This window comes from Phascolarctos cinereus, unplaced genomic scaffold, assembly GCF_003287225.1.
Source record: "Phascolarctos cinereus isolate Bilbo 61053 unplaced genomic scaffold, phaCin_HiC Scaffold_5;HRSCAF=322, whole genome shotgun sequence".
NCBI classification, from domain to species: domain Eukaryota; kingdom Metazoa; phylum Chordata; class Mammalia; order Diprotodontia; family Phascolarctidae; genus Phascolarctos; species Phascolarctos cinereus.
The window spans coordinates 328,106,450-328,132,509 of record NW_027555958.1 but is presented as its reverse complement, the minus strand read 5'-3'; the positions used below and the strand labels follow the sequence as shown (position 1 = coordinate 328,132,509).

The following is a 26,060-nucleotide window of genomic DNA, read 5'->3' as shown; positions in this document are numbered from 1 at the left end:
TGGAAAATTGTTTACCATGTCCCTTTGTTGGTTGTGCCACTCCAGAATTCATTTTGAGGCATTATTTTAAAGTTATTTGGAGGGGAATTTGGGAGAGCTGAGGCAAGTCCCTGCCCTTTCTCCACCATCTTGGCTCTGCCCCATAGGCATGTTTTAAGTAATATTTAGCTGAATTAAGGAACCAGACTGTGTGCCTGTATTTTACCTACTGACATGGTTTGTACAGCAAAAGCTTCTCATACTGTGACAAAATATGTTTTGTACCCCAAAAGCTAATTAATACAATGCATCAAAGTTTCATAATATTTGGCTTTTCGTACTTGGGGCATGGGGAAAAAAAAGCACAGACCTAAACTATGGTTAGTTTAAGAAAGTGAGGGTGGGCAGAAGAATGGATCAATGTGAATGAATATTTTGATGAATATGGTGAAGTCATGTTTGGTGACCTGGTAGTTTGTTACAAAAGGGATCTGCTAATTAATGTGTATCATTGGTGTCTTATTTTGATAAATCCTCACTGTATGAAGATGACACTATGTTCTTGATGATTATGCCAGTGGGTATGTAAGTTCTGGCTAGTTCAACCTATCTGGAAAGTCAATCAATCAATCAACAAGCATTTATTAAGCACTGACTATGCTAGATAGTATGCAAAGGCACTGGCCATACATATACAAGCAACAAAACAATTTCTACTTTCAAGGAGCCAATGATTTTAATAGGCAGACAAAGAGTATGTGATGAATAAATATAAGGTAATAAATATATAATAAAGACAAAGTATTTGGGGAGGGAGAGCACACACAGTTGGAAGGATTAGAAGAGTTTCATGAAGAAGGTAGTGCTTAAGCTGAGTGGAAGAAAGGAAGAAAGGGATTCCATGAGGTAAGGAGTGAGTACCAGCCAAGCATGGGGGAGGGGAGGCCAGTGCAAAGGTATGGAGACAAGACATGGTTATGTAAGGAACAGAGAGAATACCAGTTTGGTCATATTGAATAGTGTGGCATAAATTTACTGTGACCCAAAATTTTATTCCTCCAAAGCCAATCTAGAGATGAACCTCTCTTTGCTCAGTTTCAAAGTCATGTTTGTTGGACTATAGCTCTGCAGACTGCTCTTTTCCACTTTGAAGATTAGGATCACCTTTGCCTTTCTTCAATTTTTTGCTACCTCTTTCATTTTCTGCATTCTTTCAAATGTCATTGATATTGACTCAGCAATTTCATGTGCCAGTTCCTTCAGGAAACAAAGATCAAGGTCATCTGGACTAAGTAACTTGAAGTTTTCAAGGGAAGTTAGATTTTTTTATTATCTCCTTACTTATCTTGGGTATCAGTTACCTGTTAGTCTTTTTTGTTCTGTCACTTCCAGTAGAAGATGATTCTCCTTTGCAGAGAAAAAAAAAATAAAAATTGAGCAACTCTGCCTTTTTTGGCCATTTATCATTGTTGCATCCATCCCAACCAAAAGTCCCCTATCTTCTTTTTGCTTCCTTTATCTTTTACAATAGCTAAAAACAAAAAAAATTTTGTTGATCTTAGTTTCGCTTGCTAGTCTCAGATCATTTTGAGCCTTAACATTTACAGAAACTGTTTTAAAAGGACCATATCACTCTCCTTTCATCCTCTGCAACTTGGCCTTGCTTCCAATTTCTATCCATTCCTTTTTAAAATCTAAGTTCACATGTTTCCCCTGAGCGATGAGATTGTCTCTTCAATTGAATCCCATTGCCCTTCCTTATTGGAATTGTTTCCCTTTGTGTCTTCCAAATTTTATTTGTGATCCTCTCTCATCCTTCCTGGGCCTTCCTATGTAGAATTCACTCAATGTGATCCTACCTATATGAACCCTTTGGAATCTACTTTCCCCAAATATAGCATGCACATCAAAGCACACCTGGATTTCACCTGTTTTATCATAAATTCTAAGAAGAAGGGGCTACTTACCTACAAAGTTTTATAATTTTTACCCTAGTAAGCAAATTATCCCTGTTTGTGAGAAGAGATTCAGGAAAGAACTTTTACTTGTTGATTCCTCTACCTTTTAAAGGGTGAAATTATTACTGAGGTAAAATATAAAAAAAAAAGTTGTTAGCTACCCTGTTTTTGGCAGAGAGAACTTCAGTAGATGTCTGGATAATTAAAGTCTGCATCATTATCATATCATGCCTGTGTGCCAGGGTTGTGAGATATTCTCCAAACACCTCATCTATTTCCGCTTACTGCCTAGGTGGTATGTAGTATGCTACAATAAAAAATAGCTTTTGTTTCTCCCTCTTTGACCTCCATACAAGTATTCTCTGGTTCCTGGATTCCTTAATACTTCTTAATATCCAATTTCTTTTGAATGACATATACCCATCCAGGCCCTGTCTTATCTAGTATTGTGGTTTCTTGGTACCATGAAGTGATGGATCAACAAAACAAAACAAAACAAAAAACATTTTGCTTAAAGCTTGACACAGAGCATCCTTGACCTTCTGGTTCCCAAGGCTGTGTACAACAGGATTGAACAGTGGAGTGATAACAGTATAGGTCAATGAAATCAACTGGTCCTGGTCTCTGATGTTCTCTGATTTGGGCTTTAGGTAGGCAATAGAGACATAACGGCCCCCAAAAATGGTATTTTTAAGGATGGTGAAGATGATGAGCACATAGGAGAAGAAGGCAAAAGCCTTGGGCACCAGCATCACCAGTACACTTATTATGAGTATCAAAATCTCTTTGACAGTGGTGTCAATGCAGGGAAGTTTCATTACAGGATGAATGTCACAAAAGTGTGGCACTCCTTTATCATAGAAAGGAAGATTAAACACTGATGTCACCTAAGTCATTGCTATAATAAGATTGCTACTACATGCTCCACATGCCAGCTGACCTCATGATGACTGCATGCCTCAGGGGGTTGCAAATGGCTACATATCAATCATATCCATTGCTGTGAGCAAGAAACTTACAGCTAAGTTGTTGATAGTTAAGGTGGTAAAGAAAAAGGTGGCACAGCCTTCAAAGGTGACAGATTGGCTCAGGCTCATGAGGTTGGAAAGCATTTATAGAATAGTGACCAAAGTATACAAGATCTCTGAAGTGGACAGCATAGTTGAGAAGAAGTAGGAGTGTGGAGGTGATGATCAATGCTGATGATAATTATGATGATGGCATTGCCGGCTAGAGTTAAGATGTACGCAGAAGAAACACAACAAAGAGAATAAATGGCGATCATGAAAGCTGGGAAATCCCTAGAAAATAACCTCACTCACTTCTGTCTGATCCTATATCTCCACTGAATATTCTCCAGGGCTAAAAGGCATGAAGAAAACAGAATTGGAAAAATTCCACCAAATAGACTGAGTAAATTACTTTGACTGAATTGGCTTAGAATGTGACCTTGGCAATGTGCATATTCCCTATTTGTGTTGTCCTACTTCTCAACTCTCTCTTAGCTCTGGTGAGGAATTTCTCTCTGTAGGTGCCACTGATTAAAAATGTTGTGTGTGTTTGCTTGGAGGTGATGTAGGGGGGAGTCACTCTTACCTTGGGAAATTTTCTGCAATTCTGGTCAACTTTTTCATTATGTAGGAGTTAGGCAGCAAAGAATGAAAAAAAACATTCTGTTTTCAAGAAGGGGGAAGATAGATCTCAGTCATCTCCCACCCCCTCTGTCCTACCACAAGTATTGTGGGGGGTTGCCTTCCAGACACAGAATCAGGTCAAATACATTGTAAAACTTGCTAAAATGCCAGTTGTCTTGAGCTAAGAATTAACTGCACTGCTTCTGCTTACCATATGCTAAACACCATTATTTGAACCAGGAATAGTAGTGAGGTGGGTGGAATAATGACGTGAGCACTAACTTGCAATCAAGACTTGGGTTCAAATACTGTCTGAGACACTAATTTATTAGTTGTGCAATCATGGGCAATTTTCTTAACCTTGCTGAGTCTAAGTTTTCTCTTTTGAAAAATGGGTATAGTAATACTTACACTATCTACTGCCTAGAGTTGTGCATTGCCAACATTAAAGTACTATATAAATATGAACTATTATTATTATTTGAAGTTTTAGAATACGCCTCACTATTAGCAAGAATAGGTCTTGTAAATGAGAACCATAAGTTACTCAGCAAATAGATTGAGGGATAGAATGGGAGATTCACCATGGAAACTAAAGCAGAGGTTTTTTAACCTTGGGGTTTATTACCTTGTTTTGAAAAAATATTTTGATAAAAGTATTTCAATGTAATTGATTCTTTTGTTGTCCACTGTGTAGTATAATACCTGGCACATAGTAGTTATTTATATGTTTATTAATTGATTAATCCCGTGTATTTTATACATTTAAAAATATTATTCTAAGAAGGGGTACTTAACCTTCACCAGATTCCCAAAGGGGACCATGACACCAAAAAAGTTAAGAATTCCTACTTTAAAGCATGAGCTACTATAATGCATTTGAAAATTATATTTGAGTGGCAGTTATGTGGCATAGCAGATAGAGCTCTGGCCCTCGATTCATGAGGACCTGAGTTCAAATCTGGCCTTAGACACTTGATACTTACTAGCTGTGTGATCCTGGGCAAGTCACTTAACCTCATTGTGTAGCCAAAAAAAACAGACCAAAAGAAAATGGTATTTGACTTCCTTCTGTCATTATTTAGAAACACATGTATTAGCATGATTCATATGGAAATATGTTTTACATAACTGCACACATATAATCAATACTAAATTTTTTGCCTTCTCAATGAAGATGAAGGAGAGGGAGGGAGAGGATTTGGAACAAATTCTCAAAAATTTTGAAAAATTTTGAATAAATTCTCAAAATTAAAAAATTTAAAATTGTTTTACATGTAATTATGGCAAAATCAAATATTGAATAATTATTAAAAAACACATGTATTGTACAAAGTAAGGGACAAATAGTGAAAGTCAAGGAAAGTGCAAAAAAATTGTTCCTTTTGTTCAATGGTAGACTACATTGAAAAGACCACCAGAGGAAATGGAGGCCAGCTGAAATAAGATGGCTGTTTGGGCAAAGACTATTAGAAATGGAGCTTAGGGAGCCTGGCCTCAGATCCTAAATCTTCTACTTGCTAATTATGTGGCCATAGGTCACTTAAGCTCTCTGGGTATTAGTTTCCTAATCTGTAAAATGAGAACTCTGAACTAAAGGATCTCTAAAGTTTTTTTAGTTTGAAATCTTGTGATCCTATAAGTCACAGGAAGCAAAAAGTTGGCTAATAAGATGGTGTCTGAGAATGGGATTTGGATTTTGGGACCACAGCTTAAGATATAAGAATAACAGGCTGCTGGCTAAGAACAGATTGCTTGATAAGAATGTTTTTGCCTAGTTTCTTGTAAACAACAGGGCTTTAAACTGAAAAAATGGGGAAGAGATAAAAATACGCACATGCATATTTATATATGCACGACTGCGTACATGCATGTACATGTACACATGTATATATGTATGCATTTTTTCCTTCCCCTAATTTTTTTTAGCTTGCAGCTGTTTTGATTACATTTATATGAAACTAGGCAAATGCATTCTTATCAGGTAATTTGTTCCTGGCCAGGAGTCATTTGTTCTTATATTTTAAGCCATGGTCTCAAAACGATCTCAATTCCTATTCTCCTTCCTTCATTATGTAGCTATTCTTTCTGGTTGAGGGCAAACGACTGTCCTCAAACCTATCAATGAGTTCAGGCAATGTTTACCCAAGCATGTGAAGACTTCCCCTAGCAGAATGGGAGGAGGAGAAAAATTTGTTCCAACAGTTACGAAGGTGGCTGAAGCAAGTGCTGTGGATGCTTAGAGGTTGGTCAGGCATTGAAGACACCATGGTCATTCACTGCACCTCAGGCCATCACCAGTCATACCGACTTTTGTCTTGCCGCTGGATTTTAATGACTCTGGAAGAGAGAGTGAGGCTGATGACTTCGTCAAATTCTGCCTCACTTAAATCCAGTTTATAAGCAAGTCAAGATATCACCCCATGATATCATTGGTCCTCTTTGAAAATGAAGGACAAGCAACAACAGCAGCGACAACAACAACAGTATTTTGGCATTTATCTTGATGGAGACATATGTGTGTATGTATGTATGCATACATATACGTTTATATAAAGATATATAGATATCAATACTGATGTGCATAGACATTTGTGCTCTCTCTCTTTCTATATATATACACACACACACATACATATATATATATATACACATGTATGTATATACACACATACATGCCTCTGTTGAGACAGATACCATAAAGAAGTTCACGAGGGATAAAATCAAAGAAAAGAGCCACTATTAAATTCCTGGTCTCAAATGTCTATATGCAAATAGAGAAAGTTTAGGCAAAAAGCAAGATGAACTGGCAATCCTATTGCAAGGGTCAAATTTGACCTCAGAAGTGTCACTCAGATGAAATTCATGACCAGAATATAGCTCTGGTTGTTGCTCAGTTGTTTCGGTCACTTCTGGCTCTTTGTCACCCCTTTTGGGATTTTCTTGGAAAAGACACTTGAGTGATTTGTCAGTTCCTTGTCCAGCTCATTTTATGGTTGAGGAAGTAAAGTAAAAAGGGTTAATGACCTGCCCAAGATCACACAGCTGGTAAGTATCTGAGGCAGAATTTGAACTTAGGTCTTATTATTTCAGGCCTGGTGCTCTATCCACTGTTTTGCCTAATTGCCCCATAACTCTGGTTGGGTAGGTGTTATTCAAAAAGGACAGAACATTAAGAAAAGGAAGAGTAACATTGTGTAGTAAGCAGGCATGTCATGTGAAGAAATTCAGGAACTGGGGTTGCTGGGTGGTGGGAAATATGGTGGATATGATTTGGTTGAATGACAGTCAGAAGCAGTATTGCAGTTGACTACAGATCACCAGGAGAGAAAGAGGACATAAATAAGGAGTTTTTTAAACATAGCACAAACCTGGCATACAGTGAGGGGGATTTCAATTATCAAGAAATCTACTGAAGTTCTCTCTCTGCCAAAAGCAGAATAGCTAATAACTTAAAAAAAAATTGCCTTAATAATTTTATCCTTCAAAATATAGGAGAATTAATAAAGGAAAATTCTTTTCTGGGTGTATTCTGATGGTTTCTGGGGTGATAGTAACCAATACTTCTTAGAGTCTCTGATAGAGAAAGCAATTAGAACGGAGCACAGTCTTATATGCACCCTAGATTGTAGAGATCAGATTTCAAAGAATTCAGGGGATGGATGGGTAGGATCCTATGGACCAAAGTTGAGCAGAGATGTGAAAATCTCAAGAATGAGATTCTGGACATAGAGGAACATAATTTTGATAAGAAATAAAAATGAGCTTTCTGAAGTGATTGATATGGATGCACAGATAACTCACTACCCAACTTAGATTTTTGCAAGGATCCATGTAGATGATAGAAACAAGGAAAGTCAACAGAAAAGTAACCTATAAAAATTGAAAGGTCTTGTAATATTAGTGCCAGGACCTATGTCCTAAAGAAAAAAAAAAGTACCAGATGTACAAAATATTTATAGCAGCTTTTTTCGAGTGGTAAAGAAGTAGAAAAGTAAGGAGGTGACCACCAATTGATTGAATAAATTATAGTATATAAATGTAATAGGACACTCTTGTACTGTAAGAAATGGTGGAAGGTATTTCAGAGAAACCTTGTGACCCGAGGGGATGATCATTTTATTGCAGCCAGCCCTCATGAACTCTGGTGGTCTTTTCAATGTAGTCTATCATTGAGCAAAAGGAACAATTATGTTTTGTAGACAAACGATTTCCTTGATTTTCACTATTTGTCACTTACTTTGTACAATACATGTGTTTCTTTTTTATAATTATTTAATGCTTAATTTTTCCCTGACTACATGTAAAAACAATTTTAACTTTTTTTTTTTAAATTTTGAGTTCCAAATTCTGTCCCTGGGAAGACTTGTATGAATTTATTCAGAATGAAGTGAGAAGAACTAGGAGAATAATTTATACAATAACAATATTGCAAAGATAAACAGTTTTGTAAGACTTATGAACTCTGATCAACAAAATAGCCAACCACAATTCCAGAGGACTTATGATGAAACATGCTACCCACCTCCTGACAGAGAGGTGATATATGCATGGTGCAGAAAGACAGATATATATTTTTTTTTTGGGAAATGACCAATACAAGAATTTGTTCTGCTTGACTATGCATATTTGTTACAAGTGTTTTGCTTATCATTTTCTATGAATGGGAAGGGATGGTGGGAAGGAGAGAAAAAAGATTTTTGTTCATTGAAAAAAAAAAAGTAAAAGTATAATAGTGCCAGGAGTCTTAAAGCTCAGAAGAGGCTATGGCTGGTGAGAAAAAATAAAGGACAGCAAAAAGTTGCATTTTTAAAAAATCAGTATTGACAAAAGAGAAAGATCAAAAAGGCGATAGGACTGTAGCGTGAGAGGATAATGATAACTGACAACAGAGTCAAGGCAGAATTGATTGTTATTTTTATTTTTTACTTTATTATTATTTTCTTTTCTTTTCCAAGGAGATTAAATTATTTTTGGATAGTAAAGAAAAGAAAAAAAAATGGCTAATAAGGAGCTGATACCCATTTCAGACCACATGGCTCAGATGAACTATATCTAGCCTGTCATTTCATGTCCCCTTCCTACCTTTCCCATCTTCTTATTCTTTACTCTCCTCTAGATAACTTTACAATTTAGTGACACTGACATCCTTGTTATTCCTCACATGTGATCCTCTATCTCCTGATTCCAAGCACTTCCACAGGCTATCCTCCATGCCTGAAATGCTCTCCCTCTTCATCTCTGCTTATTGGCTTCTCTGGCTTCATTTAAGTTTTAGTCAAAATACCATCTTCTGCAAGAAGCCTTACCCAGTAATCCTTAATGTTAATGCCTTCCCTGTGAAATTATCTCTAATTTATCTTGTCTTCATCTTGTTTATATATAGTTCACATCTTTTCTCCCCATTAAACTGTGGGCTCCTTCAAAAGGACTGATTTTTAAATTAAATTAAATTAAATTGTTGCCTTTCTTTGTATCTCTAGCCCTTATTATAGCGAATGGTAAAATGCAGGCCCTTAATATATGCTTGTGGACTTGATTAGGGTACTGAAAGAACTGATGAATATGATTTGACAGCCACTGTCAGCAACATAAAAGCTGTAGAGAATGGGAGAAATATTATAGGATTAAAAAAGATAAACTGTCTCAGTTTTCAAAAAAAGAAGAGAATAGTCTGAAAACTAGATGCCAATGAGCTGGATTTTTATTTATGGGAAAATTCTAGACTTGATTATTAAAGTGATGTTTAGTACACATCTGGAAAAGGAAAGGATCACAGAGAACCAAGACGGCTTCATCATGAACAGGTCAGGGCAGACTAACCTTATTTCCTTTTTTGACAGCATTAGTAAATTGGTTGATCAGACAAATATTAATGATGCAGTTTGCCTAGATTTTAGCAAAAGGGTTATTTGCCAATTTTTCTCATATTGTTCATGTGGAAAAGATGGAGATATGTACATTAGAGGAAAGGACTAAAAAAGCAGTTATTAATGGTTCAATGTCAACTTGGAATGAGGTCTTCAGTAGAATTATCTGGAGATTTGTTCTTGGTCCTGTGCTGTTCAAATCTGTGTTCTGAATATTAGATCTTTTAGAAAGGTCATCATGTGTGCAGTTTTTGAATATACATGGGTACAATATAGATCCAAAAAACACAAGACATGTTGATTCTTCTACTTCAGAACTTAAGAAAATTTTGGTGTGTCTGGGACTGAAGTTTACTTTTGATCTAGCTAAGAGAAAAGTACCTTTTAAGCAAACTGAGAGAACCAACTAAGATTATAGGAGAAATTCAACAAACAAGATTGTAAAAGATTGTAAAAGAAATAAAGTTTGATTACAAAAATATTTTTGAAACCTTGGAAAACTTTCATGAACATATAAACACTGGGACTGTTATAGCTAATTTGTTAATTGTTAAAACTTCATTGGACTATTTTAGTTTAAATTATAGTTGTTTTAATAATATTAATATATGATTATATAATACTTATATAATGTTATCTATGAAATATTTTTATATACTATACTATACATACATATATATGTCATATACACATATACATATACATACACACATATGTATAAATATATACATATGTATCTATAGATATCTATATCTATATTTATCTATCTATCACAGTTAATAAGGAGCCTGCCCTGGAATCAGGAAGACCTGAGTTTAAATTCAGCTTCAGGCAACTCTGTGACCCAGGGCAAATCATTTAATCCTGTTTGCCTCAGTTTCCTCATCTGTAAAATGAACTAGAGAAGGAAATGACAAATTACTCCAGTATTTTTGCCAAGAAAGCCTGAATGGGACCATGAAAGAATTAGACACAACTGAAATGACTCAACAACAAATTATATAGTAGTTTTAATTATACTTGAAAGTAGTAAAGTCGCTCGTAATTATATACTTTGTAACATTCATGTATCCTTTTCAAACAAGTTCAAATTATTTTTATTATTACACTGTAATCAGATAAACTATAAGATTCATCTAAACCCCATGATTTTTTCACTTGCTATTAACTTTTCAATCAACATGCCCCAATCAAATTAGCATAGCCAGAAGGCAAGGTCTTATAAATAAAAAAAGCTTTCTCCTGGACAGATACTTCTAGTCTCTAATTTAGGGAAAAGTCTGCAAAACTTAGATACTTAGGCATCAATTAGAGAAATTATTCTAGCATTTGATAGCATAACTACTGAGACTTAGATCTTAGCTTAGCTAAGCTTAGCTTAGTTTAACTACTTTTGTGATGCTTTTTGAGTCAAGGAAAAGCAAGGCTCTGATTTATTAGGCTGAGGGTCTTGTCATGCCCCACAAAAAGTTCTTCAGTGAATATAAGTGCATTCATTTTTATAGTTTGTATAGAAGTAAACCTTGAAGCAATCTCAGTCTTTCTGAGCAACTAAATCTGGAAACTTGAGCAGGGTTGAGAGAAGGGAAGGGTTCTAAACAGCAAAAAATAAATCTTTAAGGAATGATGAGAAGTGATGATATAAGATTGATACTCAAAGCAAAGTGATTATGTTACTATTCCAACTGAGATTGTTTGGTCTGGAGAAAAGAATTAGATTCAAGCAACTGTCTACAAGATAATTTGAAGGGCTTTCATGTGGAGAAGTAATTAGACTTATTTTACTTTACCACCAAAGGAAAGAACTATTATTTGAGCCTATGGCATGGCTGAAGTGGATGAATAAGAAGGTGGGTATGAGTCTTTCCTGTAACTATAGTATGTCTTACTCTCTCTCTTTTGAGCTCCCATTCCACATTATAATTAGCCTAATGGGCATTTTGAATTAGATATACAAGGCATCTCAAATTTGCTGTGTCTAAGATAACTTTGCAGTATGGCAAAGTGGAAGGGGTGCTGGACTTAGAATCAGGAAGAACTGGATTCAAATCCACCTCAGATATTTATTAGTCCTGTGACCCTGGGCAAGGTATTTAACCTCTTTTGGCTTTAGTTCTTCATCTGTAATATAGATTTGGACAAGATATAGTCTTTAAATTCTTTTTTTAGGTCTAAATTTGTGATACTATGAACCTGTGACTTAGAGATAAATGCGCAGATAGCAAGGCTTTATCAAATTTTTAAATGACTCAAAGTTAGGAGGGTTCATTAGCACATTGGATGACAGAGTCAGAATCCAGACTGGAAGACAAGGATGAATCTAAGAAGATGAAAGGTAATAGAGATAAATGTAAAGTCTTTCACTTGGTTTTGGAAATCAGCTTCCTAAGTAGAAGATGGTGGAGGCATGGATAGATAGGAGTTTGAAAATGATGAGGGGAGTGTGTGTGTGTGTGGTGTGTGTGTGTGTGTGTGTGTGTGTGTGTACATGGTGCATTGTGTGAGCAGGAGAGAAAAGGGGAGAGACAGAGACAGAGAGAGACAGAGACAGAGAGAGAGACAATTGAAACCTTAAAAAATAGTGCCTTGTACAATACATACTCTGTTTAAGTCAATGGTGTGATATAAGTACAACCAAATGGTCAGTAAAATCTCTTGAAACTGCGGCATGCTATCATAGGAACTGGGTATGAACTGGATCTTTGATTTCATTGATATAGGGAATTCCTGAGTGGGGACCAATGCAGATCAGCATTTTCCCTGTAACTTATAGTCTTAGAGAGCTACTTAGAGCATTGAGAGATTATGTGATTTGCCCAGGATCACACATTGAATGTGTGTCAGAAATGAAATTGAACTCCAGGCCTTCCTGGCTTTAAGGCTTGCCTTCATGATATGTTATGTTATGATATGCTGTCTCAGACATCAAGAAAAAATTCTCAACTATTAATCTGATGATCAGTTAAATTAAATGAAACTTGTTCATCACAGGAATTTGTGATTATGAGAATTTTTGCATTTTACCTTTCCTGTAGGCTCTTTAAAACCAGTCTGGAATCTTATGTTACTGGGCTAGATTAGGTAGAGTCCTTCCTGGAAATGTAGAGATGGACGAAATGACCTTTTTAAGGTTCCTCCCAGCCTAGGAATTTTTAGTAGGAATATGAGTTAGGGGATATAAAGAGAGGGAAAAATGAGAGATTTCTGCAAGGAAGTCAGGACTTTTAAATGCTCTACAATAACACTTACCAGCAATCTACAACAAATCCTCATTGTATTTCTTCTCCCAAAACATCACTTACATTTCTCTGGGTAGCATTGTAACACATTCTGACAGTGAGGTTTAAAGGAGATAAGGGTGTTGAGATGTGGAATTTGGGCCATAGATTTGCAGACACATTGAGAAATGAGGTGATTGAGGGAGCCTGTATGGCAGAAAGGAAACAGACTCAGAATCATGGAATCATTGACATGACTAAGGCTAGAGAGGACTGTTTTAGAGATCATATAGTCCTACTTTCTCCTTTTAAAGATGGTGAAACTAAGGCAGCTAAGTGGTGTAGAGCCAGATTTGGAGCCAGAAAGATTTTTAATTCTGTACCAGTTACTTACCAGCTGTGTGATCCTCTCTCAACCTCAGTTTTCTCATCTGCAGAATGAGGATAAAAATAGCACTTACTTCAAAGAGTCATTGTGAGGAATCAAATGAAATAATATAGAACCTTACAAATGCTATTATTATTATTATTATTATTATTGTTATTGATATTATTACTAAGGCACAGAGAAAGTAAATAATTTTCTTGAGGTTACACAAGTTTATTAACAGGTAGAGCCAAAATTAGAATGCAACTCTTCTGAATCCAAATCCAGTATTCTTTTCATTAATCTGGACTTCCTTCTCTTTAGAATTTAGTCAGTCCTGATCTCCTTTGTGACTATGAATGGCCAAGGAGGGGAACCACAGACCCAGAGGAAGATTCACACTGACTTTCAATAGTCTCTATCATAAGGAGAAGGTTTTAAAAGCCAGGAATAGGAGAGGAAACTCTTCAAGTAGGGCCTTTTGGTACATTCACCGAAGGTGCATTGAGAGGGTTCTTGGGAACAAGAGAGCCATGATCCAAATAGGCAGTGGCCTGAAGGCTCATTATAGGTGGGGCTCTTACCTGATTCCATACCCAACATTTTGACAACTTTGTAGCAGTTTGCATGTCGGAAGAAACCTCTAGAACCAGAAGCTAACTTTTTATTTTTAAACTTTACCAGTTTATGATAATGAGACAAAATCATAGGGTTTAGACTGGAAGGGATGCTAGAGATCATCTATTTCTTCTCTTTACCTCTTCCTTCCTGCCCATTGTACAGAGGAGGAAAGTGAAGCTTCTTCGAGTCATTCAACTAGTAAATGGTAGGAATGGGATTCCAACCCAGATCCTTTAGATTCTAGATCCAATGATCATTCCAATACACATACCCTAACTCCTAGTGTAATCACTAATGATTAAAATCTTCCCCATGGGATTTTTGGGTCTAGACCAATTATCACACCCTATGATTCACATTTTCATGGCCGGGAAATGGGAATTAAAGAAACAGCCAAGGGCAACTTTAATCAGTACAACCTAGAACATTGATTGACGTCTATATAAACCAGGAGGGGTCACATAGGTCACCCAATTAACTGACAGTGACGGAAGAATGAAGTTGCATATAGAGGGCAAGTTATATTTTAGCCCACAGTGTCTTGGAGTCTTCCTATCCTCTTATAGTTTCCATTAATATTGGTGCCCAACCCTACAGAATATGGGGCTAAGGCAATTGAGTTTGTTATTCCTTTGCTCCATAAGGATGGCTCTGCTGATAAGCATTGATAGATATTATCCAAGCACCCCTAGAATTAGAGGAAGACCCAGGAAAAATGAAGAGGAGTCCCTTTACAAAAAAGAAATGTTTATTTAATATGTAACCATTATTTTGCAACTCATCTGTGACAGAATGATGGTTCTGTCATCAGGAGAGACCTGAATTTGAAGTTAGCTTCTGACCTAGTTAGTCCATAGGCACATCCCTTATCACTTTGATCTTGTTTTTCTTCATAAAATGGGAAGAATAATACTTGTGATACATACTTTGGAAAATTGGTATTTGGATTGAATGACAATATATTTAAAGAACTATTTAAATGTCAGCTATTATTAAGGTAAAGAGTCCTTTTCCTTCAGTGTTTGCTTAGAATGCCTGGGGTAAAGATAAAACACTGCGAACCTTAAAACACTATACAAATGTGAACTATTTTTGTTTGTATTCTGATCAGTCCTTTAACACCTTGGAATATCCATTCCTTTTCCTTCTGTTTATAAAAATCTTTTGCATCCTGAATGTTCAGTTAAAATCCCATGTTTCCAGGCTGACCCAGACCCAGACTGCCTAGTACTCTCTGCTTCACATCCTTCCCTTCCCCCAGACACACCACAACAGAGGAAGGGGAAGATACTGAAAGCCAATCAAATCCCACTCTTCTCCACACTCTCCACCCAGGAGAAGGTAAGGATGACTAAGGACCTATATTCCAAGACCTCTGAGGAAACAACAATCCTTAGAAATCATGAACATTGCAATTCAGCTGCCTATCTAGAGCTGCCCACTACTATCTTATATCTAACAATCTCCCACCACCTATTTCTCTCAATATCCCTATGTTAACCAATTCTGGATAACATAAAAGTAAACTATTCCCTAACTCTACCTTTTGCCTTCTTATTCTACCCCCCCAACTTGCCCTATCTATTACCCACACTAACCCTGCCCATCTCTTTCACAATGACCTCAATTCCTATTCCACAGTAAACAAAACTCTTCATCCTAGACTTCATCATCTCATACTCTTTTCATGCTTTCATCTATGTATCTTCACTGAGATCTTGGTTTCTCCACAAAGCATTTCACCTCTGGTTCTCCTTTCCATGACAAGCTGTACCTTAACTCACAATCCCAGCACACTGGTTCTGATGGGAAAGTTGAAATACTTGTTGCTTCCCACTTCAACTTCCAATTTCTCCCTTTATCATTATTATTCAACTCCCTTTCCTCTTTTGCAATTCACTCAACTAGAAATTTCAACCTATTCCAAATCATAGTGGTTGTTTTGTGCTGTTCCCTAGGCCATTTTCTCTCTTTTGTTAAGGAGTTAAGAACCTGGCTCACCATCTTCCTCTCCTTAACTGATACCCTTCAAACTTCTTAACCTTCCAATTCATCAATCTCCTTAAATCACATGACCTACTCCTTCATTCCACCTCAGTCACACATAGGGATGGTTACACCCTGGATCTCACCATAACTCACAAAGTTCCACTTTCTTATTCAGAAACTGTTAAGAATAATCTTTTTGTTCCTTCCTAATTGATTCCCTATACCAATCCCTTCAGAAACCTTCTGTTCTCTCCTCAAGCCTCCCATGTTCTCTCCTTCATTCTCTCTCAGCTGAAAGCCTTGCCCAATTGCTTAGGGAAAAAAAAACGAGGTGCTTTCAAAATCCTTTTGCATTAATCCCCATTTTCTCTCCTCCTTCACCTGAGTCTCCTTGCCAAGGCCTATCTCTCTACATGTGCCCTTGATCCCATTCCCTCCTTACTTCTCCAGTAGATTGCAACCTCAATTTTCTACCTTCTCTCTCTAATCTGAACTGCTCCCTTCCCATCTGCCTTTAAATATGTTCAAGTCTCCACAGTCCTTAATAAACTTTCACTACACATTACCACCTCTTCAAGCTATTATCTAATATGTCTCTATTTTTTCCTGTCAAACTCTAGAAAAGGTTGGCCATAACTGATGCCTTCATGCCCTCTCTTCTCATCACTCCTTAACCTGTTATAATCTGGCTTCCATCTTCACTGTTCAATTAAAACTGCTCTCTCTAAAGTTACCAACAATCTCTTAATTGTCAATTTTGACAGTCTTTTCTCACTCCCCATCCTTCTTAACTTATCTATTACATTTTACACTGTCAACCCCATTTCTCTCTTGGATACTCTTTCCTCACTGGGTTTTCATGACACTTCTTTCTTCGATCTCCTGTTCTCTATGTGAATGTTCTTTCTCAATCATCTGACTCATTATACATATTACACGCCCTAACTGTGGGTGTGTCCTAAGGCTCTGCTGTAGGTCCTTTTTTCTTCTGTTTGTATGCTTTCTAAATGACCTCAGCAGGTCCCAGGGCTTTGATTATCATCATTATGTCCATGAATCAAATCTATGTATCCAACCTCAGACACTGTTTTCAGTTTCAGTCCTGCATCACCGACTGATTATTGGATGTCCTAAATTGGGTATCCTGGAGATACCTCAAACTCAAAATGTATAAAACTGAACTCATTATCTTTCTCCCAAACTTACCATTCTTCCAAACTTCCTAGTTTTGTTGAAGGTACTGCTGTTCTTCCAATCTTCCAACTTTATAATCTTGATGTGATCTTTATCTTCTCACTCTCACTCACCCCCACATATCTATCCATTCAGCTGCCAAATCTTGGCGTTTCTACTTTCAAATCTGCCCCTGTTCTCTCTATACATGCAGCCACCACCTTAGTTTGGGACCTCATCACTTCTCACCTAGATTATTGCAGTGGCCTACTAATTAGTAGCTTTACCTCAAGTATCTAGCCACTCTACCAAAGGAATTTTCCTTAAAGGCAGATCTGATCATGTCACTCCTCCGCTCAATAAACTCTGGTGGTTTTCTATTCACTCTAGGATCACATGTGAACTTCTCTGTTTGGCTTTTAAAATCTTTCACAACCTTGCCCCAACCTATCTTTCCATCTTCATCGTATATCACTTACATCTTTATGTGGATGATTCTCAAATCTACCTATTCTGTTCCAATCTCTCTGCTGAATTTCAACCTCACCTCTCCAACTTCCTTTCAGACATCTGAATTGGATATCCAGCAGACTTCTTAAACTCAATATGTCCAAAACAGAATTCATTGTCTTTCCCTCTAAACCCTTCCTTTTTCTTACTTTCCCTATTATTGTAGAAGGCAACATCATCCTCCTAATCTCTCAGACTCCCAAGCCAGGAGCCATTCTGGATCACTATCTGTCATCTCCCATATCTAATTTGTTGTTAAGGCCTATCACTTTTGCCTTTGCAACATCTCTTTAATATGACTACCCTCTTCTCTTCTCTGACACTGTCACCATTAGCACAGGCCCTCATTACCTTGTGCCTAGAATATCGTAATAACTTTCTGGTGGGTCTGTCTGCCTCAAGCCTCTCCCTGCTCCAATCAGTCCTCCATTAAGCCACTAAAGTGACTTTTGGAAAGTGTGGGTCTGATCATGTCACTCCTCTATTTGATAAACTCCAGTGGCTTCCTATTGCCTCCAGAAGCAAATACAAAATGCTATGTTTGGCATTCAAAACCCTACATAACCTAGTCCCCTTCTACTTTTCCAGTTTTCTTACACCTTACTCCCAAAGGCATATTCTTTGATCCAATGACATAAGACATAAGCAAAGCATACTAACTTTCAGGTTTTTTTTCTGGCTGTCCCTCATTCTGGAATGCTCTCCCTCCTCTACTTGAACTACCAATCTCTTTGGCTTCCTTTAAGTCCCGACTAGAATCCCACCTTCTGTAGGATGCCTCCCCTAATCCCTCTGAATTCTAGTGTCTTCTGTCTATTATTTCCTATTTATCCTGGAGATATAGATGATATAGATATAGATATAGATATAGATATAGATATAGATATAGATATAGATATATATTCTTTTGTTGTCTCTCCCATTAGATTGTAAGCTTCTTGAGGGCAGGAACTGTCTTTTATGTCTTTTCGTATCCCCAGTGCTTAGCACAGTGCCCGGCACATAGCAGACACTTAATAAATGCTTATTGATTGATTAATTGTTCACACTCTCCAATTTAATTAATCAGGCCAATCTCTCTTTCTCAAAGTTGACATGTTATCTCTTGTCTCTATGCCTTTGCAAAGGCTATACTCCGAGTCGGGAATGACACTATGTGTGCTTCAGAGAATCCCTGTCACCCTTCAAGAATAGCTCAAGCCTGTTGTTGCTGTTGTTTTTCCTTCATTTTCAGAGGACCAATGAAATCACAGGTGATGTCTTGGCTTGTGTTTGAATTGGATGTAAGTGAGGCAGAGTTGTACATAGTTGTGAGCCTTACTCTCTGAGGCTCTCAAAATCTAGTGGTAGGACTGGTAAAGACAACTGGCAATGGCCCAGAATGCAGTGACTGACCTTGGCATCTTGGATGTTTGACCAAGCTCTAAGTGCCCCACGTTGCCTGCTTCCACTGCCTTCATGGCCATTGGAACAAATTTTTCTCATCCACCCATTCCACTAGGTGAAATCTTCACATGTTTGGGGTAGATATCTCCCCACCTCACTGGCCTGTTGGTTACCCTTAACCTGATTTGGACTATCTGCTGAGATGGTTTTACTGGAGTATGGCCATTGTTCATGTTACAGCTTTCTGGAGCCACAGGTGAGATTCAACCAACTCTCACCTGTGGCTCCAAGCTCAAGAATAACCTTGTACATGAAACTTCTCCTGATCTCCCCCATTGCTAGTGCTCTTCTTCTAAGATGATCTTATATTTAACTCTGTATTTATTATCTTTATTCTGTGTGTACTTATAAATATCCTTATTTTCCATGTTAGAATGTAAGTTCCTTATGACTGAGGACTATTTTATTCCTTGCATATGTATTCCCAGTACCTAGCACATAGCAGGTTCTTAATAAATGCTTTTTGACTAATATAAAGTTGGGTTCTTTTTTTAACTTAACTGTTGAATCCTGTAAAACTTGTGAAAATGCAAACAGCTACTAATAAAATTACCATAGTAAATGTAAGGTTTACATAGCTTTCCAAACTAAATATTTAATGTAGATTCAAGATTCCTAACCAAATAATTTAAATGAATATTTATAACATTGGAATGAATGCAAATAAACAACTGCTTTAAAAAAGAATTAAGCACCAAGGAGAAAAAATAGTTATGCTCCTCCTAGAACATTGATTTTTTTAAAAAATCAGTTCTTCATTGCCAACATGGCATTTATGTTCCAGATGTAGTCCCCTAATTGGTCTATAATTTGCTTCAGCTATTGATTCTTCTGTGTTATTAAAAAAAAATAAACTTACTCCCTCAATTTCTTACTTCATTAGTAAAAGGAAGTTGGCCAGAAACGTCTAAATCATCATTCTTTGAATCACCTTCTTCCAGATAAGGAATAAGATCCAGTAGCAGAATGAGATCCAGCCCTGCACAGATTTCATTGCAGTTATCATAGACTAATCTTGGTTTCCGTAACAGGATGGAGATTAGATGAAGATGACCTTGAAGTTTTGCTCATCTTCTGTAGAGTGTTCCCAAATAGTTAAATGACACCATTCCGTAGCTGCAGGTGCCTCAACAGTAGGAACATCTTTTGCTAAGGTTTTCTTGCTAACACAGAGATTCCATGTTCAGCCTGGAGTTCTAGGCAGCCCTGCTGAAAGGCTGAGTAGACATTTTCATCTCCAGGTGAAATTTTTCATTTATACACTGGGAAACAGCCTCTGTCCTAGATCCAGTGGTGCTAGCATGCTTGGGGTTGAAGGCTCAGGTCCAGACATTAAACTGTTTACCTGGTTTGGCATTGGCCCATCCTCTTAGGCACAATGGAATACTCTGGGTGTACATTCAGAAACTGATTTGGTTCCTTATGTCCTCAGCTGCTCAATCTCTGATTTTTTTAGTCACCTAGTGCATGTCTATCTCTCGGTTCATGTCTGTCTCTCCATTTTGGGTGATCCCAAAGCACTTAATAAGACCCAAGGATCATAAGATTCAGAGTGGGAGAGTCCCTTAGATATATTGTCTTAACCTCATTTTGCAAATAAGAAAATGAAGGAAGGAGATTATTTGCTAGTAACCATGCAGCTAGTTAGTGCCAAAATGATGCAGCTAGTTAGTGTCAAGTAAGATTTGAACTATGAAACTCTGACTTCCAATCTAGTGATCTTTCCATTCACTGGTGCTTTCATATCAATCAATCAAAAACATAAAAAAGAACCAAGAAATACCTCCTTAAGGTGGTGGGGATACAAAGAGAAGTTTTTGTTCCAGTGGAGGACAATGTACATACATTTAGGCATATACAAAACACAAATCATCAAGCATTTATTAACTACCTGCTTTCTACCAGACACTATGCCAGCACTGGGGACAAAACCCCAAAAAGTAGAAACAGAGTAACCTTGTGGGAGAAGGCACTCACAGCTAGGGGAACCAAAAGAAGTGGCACTTCAGCTTAACCTGGAAACACCATATTCATTCAAGCATAAGCTGTAATTCTTAAATTGTGTTTTCAATGTTTTTATGTCATGGCACCCTTTAGGCAGTCTGTTGAAATCAAAGACCCCTTCTCAGAATAAGGTTTGTTGCCTACATTCATAGTTGAAGGAAATGCTAAATTTAACTTAGACATTGGTGAAGATAAAGATACACTTTTCCCCCTCATCCCAAGTTTGCAGATGCCCTTGAAATCTCCATATGAGCAACAGGTTAAGAGTGCTTGCTCTAAATTGAGATCTTGTTAAAAGGATACATATACATATACATACATACATACATACATATATACATATATATGCACACATATATACATATACACACATATATGTGTGTATATGTGTGCATGTATGTATATTATATATATGTATATATGTGTGTATATACACACACATATACATACACACACATATACACATATACAATACATATACATACATGCACACATATACATACACACATAATATGTATGCACATGAATACATGTATGTAAAATATATGTGCATATATTTGTATGCATATACATATGCATATGTGTGTATATCTAGGAATATATGTATATATATTCATGTGAAATGACACTGGTTTACAGATACAAGACTGCTTTGTCCTGGTTCACGTGTAGTAGTAGCTTAACATTCAACAGTTTTTGAAAGCTTATCATGGCATATTGAATGTAATCCCCACAACAACATGCTGAGGTAAGTAGTATAATAAAGGGTTTTCTTTTTTTTTTTGTGAACTGTTAGGGGTTGGGGAATAGGGTGGGACTTCAAATAGATGAAGGCATTCATGGCAGAATGGATAGAGTGCCAAGCATGGAGTCAGAAAAACTCATCTTCCTGTGTTCAAATCTGGCCTCCGAAATTGCTAGTTATGTTACCCCAGGAAAGTCACTTAAGCTGTTTGCCTCGGTTCCTCATCTGTAAAATAAGCTAGAGAAGGAAATGGCAAACCACTCCAGTATCTTCACCAAATGAAGTCACAAAGAGTTGGACATAATAGAAATGAATGGACAGCAACAACAACAACAGCAAGTGGGTGAACACAGGCAAAATGTAGTCCAGTGAATTCGGGTTCCATTTCTGGCAGACTTTTAGAATTGATTATATAGGATAATTTATGAACATTCAGAAGAAGAAGCAGTGATCACAGAACTAGTATGTTTCATTAAGAACAGGCAATTTTTGATGGGGTTGTTAGACTCATAAATGAGAGGAAGTTATTAAACATACTGTGCCTAAATTTCAGCAAAGCATTTGATGGTGCCTTATGCTGTCTTTGCAGACAAAATAGACAGACATGTGTTAGATGATAGTAAATTTTGGTGCATTCAAAACTTGTTAATTATTAGACCCTAAAAGTAGTCATTAATGAGTTACCATTGGCCTGGAAAGATGTCTTTAGCAGTATGCCCTCAGGATCTGTCCTTGGTCCTATACTACTCAATATTTTAGTCACTGATTTAGAGATAAAGGCAGTAGAAGACATGCTTATCATATTTGCAGATGACTCAGCACTGGGAAGAGTAACTAACACCTTGAATTATAGTTAGAATCCAAAAATATCATGTGTTAGAATGATAGGCCAAATTGAATAAGACAAACATTAGCGGGGATAAATGTGAAGTTCTGTATTGGGGTTCAAAGAATCAGCTTCACAAGGGACGTGTAGATAGACAACAATTTACATGAATGAGATCTGCGGATTTGAGTCAACTTTGACCTCAATATGAGTCAATGGTGTGGTACTTCAGCCCAAAGAGCTAAAGTCATCCTAGACTACAGTGAGAAAAGTTTCCATTATAATTCCTTGAAAGATACAGTACATATAATCCTGTTCAAAGACCTAGTGATCTTAACCCCTAGAAGAATTACAAAACAGGGAGATATTATGAAAGTGTTTGCCATTGTGATGGAGGATGTCTAATATGAACCCAAATTAAAGATGGATTCCTGAAGGGTGGTGAGGTTCTCTAGATGTTATTGTTTACAAATTACACTGTACTGGCTACATTAAACTGTGGAATATTGAACAACCTTCTGAAAGAGATCAATAATCATTCAAATGAGTTTGGCCTAAATGTCGACAAGGAAAGGCCAAATGAGTAAAGAATGGCAATTGTGAAGATCACAAATATACATATATTTGGGAGGAAAGACAACCTATAGAACTTGTCCATCATTATGCATACATGGGACAGATAGCACAAATGAACAGTGACCTGGGACCAGAATGGAACAGGAATTAGAGAGCAGATTGGATTGCCTTCAGGAAACTGTAAAGCTCTTTTAATAATGTCAAGCTCCTAGTGGAAACAAAGGCCCATCTTTTTAACATCAATATTCATTACTGTTGCTAGACAACAGAGTGGCATAATATACAACAGTTTTATTTTAAAAAATCTCTTACAGAAGACAATGGAGAGATGTAGGGCAAGTTTGAACAGGTTGCAACACATAACCAATGAAAAACAATTTGAAGAGTAAAAGATGTCACCAGGGAATTGTATGATAGAGAGAAAAGGTAGGTTGGTCTCATGGTGAGGGCAAGAGACGATAGTTGAATAGTCCATGTATTCTACTAGTATCCTCATTATGCCAGAAGAAAGCAAGGAAGGCCTTCAGTATATTTAGCAGAATTGTTGTGGAAAACTTATGAAAAGACATGGACTAGAATCATACAAGGATGGGCAGACATGGATGGATTATATCTGCATTACTACAGAGAATATCCAAATCAATGGTATCAGAGATCCATCTGAGTCTCTAAAATGAGGGAGGTCATAGTTCTGCTCTGCTCTGTTCTGGCCAGAACACATAAAGACTATCACATTTATTTCTGGGTGCTACATTAGGAAGGACAATGACAGCTTGGAGTATATCATCAAAAGCTTCACCAGGACCATGAAAGGACTAGAGACCACGACATACAAAAATCGACTTGGAGAAGAAAATGCTTGGCAAGGGTTGTGATGAGGAGGGGTAGTAATGATGCTTCTTCAAAGAACCACAAGTTATTTTACCTCTTTTAGAATTAGTTTCACCTTCAGTAAAATTGCATGCATTTGAGAAAAGACCAAATAACTTCTAAATTTCTTTCTACCTCTAAATCTTGTGTTAAAATTAGTGCACAGAAGCCATTTAGGTGTACACAATAACTAGTACAACAAGCCATCTATGCCACAATGCAAATTGAAGTAATAGTGCCTATGGCAAGCACCATGTCATGAAATGTCCCTGAAAATCAACTGTAACCTGAGCGTACCCTACGCAACCATCAAGGCCAATTTAGTCCTGGAGTGTGTGGTGGGAGGGAACAGCAGAGGCCTGGACACTGAAAGCTACTACAAAGCAGGTAGGGAGTGGAGTAGTTGAGGATAGGAGCTCAGTATGGTTTGGGAGGGAGGAAGTGCCATCTGGTAGCTTCCTATTTTAGCTAATTATTCTTGCTAACTAAGTGCTAAGCTTTGTTGTATCTATGCTGCTGCAGGACTGCAAGTGCTGTCAGCATCCTCTAAATTTGGCACCCTAGGGCAAAGATGAGTCACCCCTCCCTATTTATGGCTCTCTTGGAACCCATGTCTCAAAATTTTTAAAAGATTTTATAAATTCTCCCCCCACCCTCAGTAGCTTTACGTTTCACAGCTGTACCTGTTTTCTCCTGCATTGTTTTTCAGATGTTTACGGGAAACAGACGGCAAAGTGGAAAAGTCTCAGGGCTATTGTAAAGGATGACTTTGACAGGTCAAGCTGTTACTTCTGCTGGGACTTTTTGCTTGGTTTCTGTAGATCTCCTAGCTCCTTAAGTATTTGTTAAGCCCTTAGAACAACTACCTTGCTTTGCTTCTTCAATTCCTGTGAATTTCTTGTCATTAAATATTTGCTTCAGAATCCTCCAAAATTTTGTAGCTGTTTTAGGTCCTTTTCCTCCTAAGGAAAAGAATTATATCCCTTGGTACCTAGAACCAGAAAGTGTATATCATATAGTATATGCCTAATAAATATTTTGGGGGTAAAGATTTTTGAATAAATGTCTGTGGTATAGTGAATACACCATTGGACTGGGAGTCAGGAGACCTGAGTTTTAGTCCAGGCTCTACAACTAGTTGGTGGACAAGTCACTCAGCCAATCCAGACCTCAATTTTCCTCTCTGTAAAATGAGATGGTTGGACTAAATGATCTGTCAAGTTCTTTCCATTTCACATTTCACAAGTTATTCAGCATATCAGAAACCTTACTTAGCTTTGTGCCATCCTGATCTCTGTTGTTGTGCATGGCTTATGAACTTCTGCAATAAGATCAAAGAAATTACAGATAAAAATAATCTATTTAGTCAGTCAACAAGCATTTATAGAGTTCTTACTTTATGCCAGGTAATGTGAAGATCTTACATTTTAATGAATCAGAAGCTGTATAAATAACTAGCTGCATACAAAGTATATAGAGAGTAAATAGAAGGTAACCCCAGATACAAATACTCTAGTAGTTAGAGGGACTAGTACAGGCCTCCTGAAAAGGTGACGTTTGAGCTTAGTCTTGCAAGAAGCCAGGGAAATTAAGAGGAAAAGGTGAGGGAAAAAGAGCATTCCAGATATGGGGGCCATCTGGCATCAAGGCATGAAGACAGAAGATGGAATGTTGTGTTCAAGGAGCTGCAAGTAAGCCAACATGACTCTAGAAGAGTGTGTGGAGGGGAGTAAAGTGTAAGAAGACTAGAAAGGTAGGATGGTACCAAGGTATGGAGAACTTTTAATGAAACGTAGAAGAGCTTATGTTTGATCCTGAAGGTAATATGGGGGCCACTAGAGTTCACTGAGCAAGAGATGACATGGTCAGAACTATATTTGAGAAAAACAACCTTGGCATCGGAATGGAGGATGGATTAGGATGGGGAGAGACTTGAATCAAGGAAGCCAGAGAGAGGACTATGGCAATAGTTTAAGTCAGAAGTGTTCAACTTACAGCTGACAAGCTACAGAGAGAAGTTCTAGAATGTGATCTGAACTAGATTAAAATGTAGTTGGGAAATGTTTAACAAAACAAAAATTTAATGCAACATAAATAGTGTTAATTTGTGGTTTTCCAAGTCAATACGAGCCTTGTATGAATCTGTTTCTATTTGGATTTGAATTTGTCAACATAGGTGATAGGACTGAATTAGGTTGATGGATGGGTGTAAGAGATGTTGTGAAAGTAAAAATGACAAGACTGGGCAAAGGATTGGATATCTGGGGTGAATTA

At 37.3% G+C, this 26,060-nt stretch overlaps 1 pseudogene; it reads right to left on the bottom strand.

Moving 5' to 3' along the window:
• Nucleotides 1-2,377: 2,377 nt before the first annotated feature.
• Nucleotides 2,378-3,097, bottom strand: LOC110201845 (olfactory receptor 10J1-like; annotated as a pseudogene).
• Nucleotides 3,098-26,060: the final 22,963 nt, after the last annotated feature.